This window comes from Hevea brasiliensis, chromosome 9, assembly GCF_030052815.1.
Source record: "Hevea brasiliensis isolate MT/VB/25A 57/8 chromosome 9, ASM3005281v1, whole genome shotgun sequence".
Classification (NCBI taxonomy): Eukaryota; Viridiplantae; Streptophyta; class Magnoliopsida; order Malpighiales; family Euphorbiaceae; genus Hevea; species Hevea brasiliensis.
Genome location: NC_079501.1, coordinates 14354970 through 14359525, shown reverse-complemented (window position 1 = coordinate 14359525; position 4556 = coordinate 14354970).

Sequence of the window (4556 nt, the reverse complement as noted above, 5' to 3'; positions counted from 1 at the left end):
ACAAGGTGCCAAGGAGGATCATGAACCAGACCCAGAACTGCTGTACCCCGAACTGTGACCACTGTTGGATCCGTACCCTGGTCTGAATCCTCGAGATTTGTGTCTAAAACCACTCCTTTTATTCCTGCTTCTTCCTCTGTAATTAGTTTGGCTACCATTATCCGTAGTACCCATGTGGGGAACACCTGAAGAACCCTCTGCTCTATTTTTCTTTGCCCTTCCGCAGTAATCCACAGCATAGCTAATCTCTATCTGTCTGGCTCGATCAACTACCACATCAAAAGACTGATCAGAAATCATGGCCAGGTTTGCACACCTCCTGTCAAGCCCCTTTAGGAATCTCTTCACCTTCATTATTTCTGTAGCTACTGCTGTAGAGGCATACCTGCTCAATTCCAGAAATTCTGTAGCATATTCATCTACAGACCTGCCATTTTGTCTTAAGGCCTCAAAAGTCCACTGCTTTTGATCTTTGAAACTTTTTGGTACAAACTGGTTGATGAACAGTTCCACAAACTGAGCCCACGACAAACCCTTCATCCGAGGTAATATGTAGTCATTCATCCATTGTCTAGGCATAGGCCCCATGACATGCTGCACACACTCTATAAGTCTTCTATCGCTTAAGCACTGCAATTACATTCTGCACATGCAGTAGGAATCCAAAAACCGATATGCATCGTCTGACATATAATAAGTACCAGGCACCAACTTCTTGAAATTGATTATCTATTTGTAAGGTTCCCCTCTTGGTGCGGTGGACTGCTGCTGCTGTGGAGGGTGGACCATATACTGTGCCATCATATTGATGGTTCTCTGCAAACCAGCTAGAGTAGCTGCCATTGGGTCCATGGGACCCTGTGCCATAAACGATCGATCTGAGCGGTGGCGGTGCTCTTCTACTTGAGCAGCTCTAGGCCTACTACCCTGCCTCCTCGGGGCAGGAGCCTCATCCTGTGCTGACACCTCGTCAGGCACATCTGGTTACAGTGCGATGGCGGCTCTCACCTTCTACGCATTTTCCTGAAGTTCAGCAGCATTAGCCCATAAAATTCAAAACTGCACATTACATAGCTCTATAGACTCATATTTACACACAATATATGAAGCAGAGACTAGAAGTAAAGATGACAATGCAAGACGAATGTGGACCCTATTTTCCGCATGTGACTCCTATTAGACTCTTCCCAACACTTTAGACAAACATTCCCTAAGAATCTGGAGCCTAAGCTCTGATACCACATTGGTCACGACCCAACCTATGGGCCGGACCGACACTAGGACCTGGGCCAGCCTAAAGCCCCTGAGGCCTGTAGTAAGCCAAACTATTCCTTAACCCAACTCTAAGGCCCATTTGGGCCCAATTTCAAGAATTCAACCGGACAGAGTTCGGCCATAAAATGGACCTTTCAACGGGGAGTTTTTGACTCACCCGACCTGTAAACACATTATATAATCAATTGGGGAGCTCAGCTCACCCTCCACATACTCATACAACATAAAAATAAATGGGAGCTCAGCTCCCTCATCCAGTCCATCGACATGCATAAAATAATAAGTTTACAGGTCCAAAATAACAATATATATTACAGACCCAATTCAAATAATTATTTCTAACACATGCGGAAATTCTAAGAGTTAACAGGTTTATACAAAAATAAATAATCGACCTGCGAGAGAGAAAAGCAGGTTAACCTCAAAAATATCCTCCTGTGGCCTGGAAAAATATTGAACAGGAGTGAGCGTTCGACTCAGAGAGTAAAATATCAATTTCAACCATAATCTTTATAACTATCTAAAGCTAATGCACCCTGTAGAGTGAAATGCAACATCAACAATATTTTCACATCATAACAGCAAAAAGGTAATTTGGAGCACTCACACACCCAGTAATATTAATCATAATATATGGGAGCTGATCTCCTATACAGCTCTCTTAAATCCAACCTGTGCCAGCGAAGAACTCAGCTTGGACTTCCACTTAATAACCAAATCGGGGTCCCAATGAAGAACTCAAGCCGTGTCTACCCCGAAGGACCGGGTCCCAGCGAAGATCTCAAGCCGTGTCTACCGGTCTTATCCATAGTCAACACCACATCACACGCACACCAATGCACGCACACTGCTCCAAATTACCACAACAACATCCATGGCACTTTAACAGTTATGTATGCAACATAAAACGTGCTTAGAGTTTAACTACATAGATACATACATATAAGTGATGCATGAGCATGCTTAAACATATAATAATATCGAAATTACAATTAAAATTAATATTTTACTCACAGACTTGACAGCGGTCACTGTGGCGGCTGGGCGGAGGAAGAAGACTGTCCCGGCTCACCTGACAATTACATTACAATTATTTAATACAATTGACTCAATACAAACCAAGAGAAGACCAAATACGTCCTAAGTCGTGCCAAAAATCCGGTAGAGTCTCCCCTATACCTAAGACCTACCCAACCTGCAAAAGGGCTCAAAACGCACTTCTACATTCACTAACCATACACCCACAACTCAAACATATCACACAGGCCCTCCTTGGCCCATCTAAACAGTCATCAATCACAATATGTAAATTTATAGTTTAGTCCTTATAATTAATTATTTTTGCAAAAACTGCCCAGATAAGCTCTAAAAATTCTAAAACTTTTCCCCGCGGTCCTTAGCAATATTATTAGGTTATTGCAAAAAGAATCAAAATTTTCTGAGCTACCACGAATATTTTATGGATTTTTAATCCCATTTAAGTACTAGAAAATTATGAAAAAGTAAGGTTCGGGTTTACCTATACCGATTCCGACTCTGGGGACGCGCTCAAGACGTCTGATAATGGTGGGGTAGCCAAAACATCGATCCAATTCGGAGACTTTTTTAGTAGCCGGTCTGTCTGGCCGGAAATTCACAGACCCGGACAACTGTCGAATTTCCGTGAATTGAAGATACCTACACGAAGCCCACAACACGGGGGTTAGTACATAAATTTTACGGAATTTTCTAAGCTCATTTAATGCTCGAAAAAATACTACGAAGTTCCGTGGGACCTACCGAAAAACAGTGTCGGAAAATTTTGAAATTTATATCACCGTGAAGCTCTCGACGAGTGGAGTGCTCTAGTACTCTCAGTTTTCTCGTGAGGTTCACGGTTTGCGAGAAATCTAGCCCAAAATTCAAAATGGGTTAAAACTTCCCGGGCAAAAATTGGACAAACCACTATATGGATTTCGGTGTTCTTAGTGTCTACGGAAAGGTCTCGACGAGTAGATGGGTTTAGACACAAGACCCGATCCAATCGGTGGCTGGATCGGCCGAATTTCGATCGGAAAGACGAAGCGCCGTGCGCTGCGTGTTGCGTCGTTTGCGCGACGTTTGCCAGGGTTTCAGATGGCGGCCGGCGAGCTGGGGTGGCTGGGGAGGCGCGCCGGTGGGCTGAGATGGCGGCTGGCCAGCGAGAGGAGGTGGGAGGAGAGAGAAAACGGGAGAGAGAGAGGAAGGAGAACGCGCGCGGGAAGAAGAGAAGAAGAAGAAAAGGAGCCGGCCCGATTCGGCCGGTCCAGTTCAATTCGGCCGGTTCGATTCATGATACAAAATTTTAAATTTTTTTACTCTGTCTTAGGATCGAAAACGAGGTCCAAAAATTCTAAAAAAATTCCAGAAGACTCAGAAAAATTCGTTGACTCCAAATATATTTTTAGTTTTGCCACGTGGTCTTTAAATTAATTTTTAAAAATCATCAAAGTTTTTATTTTAGAAAAATCGGACCCGATTTCTAAAATCCAAAAAATTTCAATTAATTTCCTAAAATTCAAATAAAATAAAATATCAATAATTACCCAAAAATAATAAGTTTAAAAATTAGGGGTGTTACATGAACCCATCATGGCTATTATATCTAAAATTTGAATTTATCTCAAACCCAATTATATACTATATAAATTTGTCCTATTAGAATTTGATCAAATCAGGTATTCATAAATTCTTAACTCGTTGCCTTCTCTAATATGCATAAAAATTATTACAATTAACGTGAATTAATAAAAAAATTTAACCTTTTTTTCTTAAGATAAAATTAAAAATTAGTCATTATTTTATTATCTTTTTACATAATCATGGTTAATATTTTTTTTCTTTTTGTAAATTTATAATAAATTATTTTTAGTTATTATAATCTCCATAAATTTAGAAGATACTATTTACAGTTAATATAATTTTAATATACAATGAATAAGTCATAAAAATTTCAAATTATTAAAATCTTATCTCATACAAAATGTTTATATAAAATTATTTTTTATTGCAATTTAAAAAATTTTAAGTTTATAATTTCAAGTATTATAAAATTCTGTTCATCATACAATATATATCTAAAATTCAATAATGCTTCAAACTAAGTTTTCGGTTGTATTAGAAAAAGGATGAATTAATCTACCATCTCTAAATTTTGTCACTTTTTCTTAATAAATTTAATTTTTTAAAATTATATTAATATATGTTTTAATATTTATTAAAAATATTATTTATAACATTAATTTATATTTAATTTTTAAAAT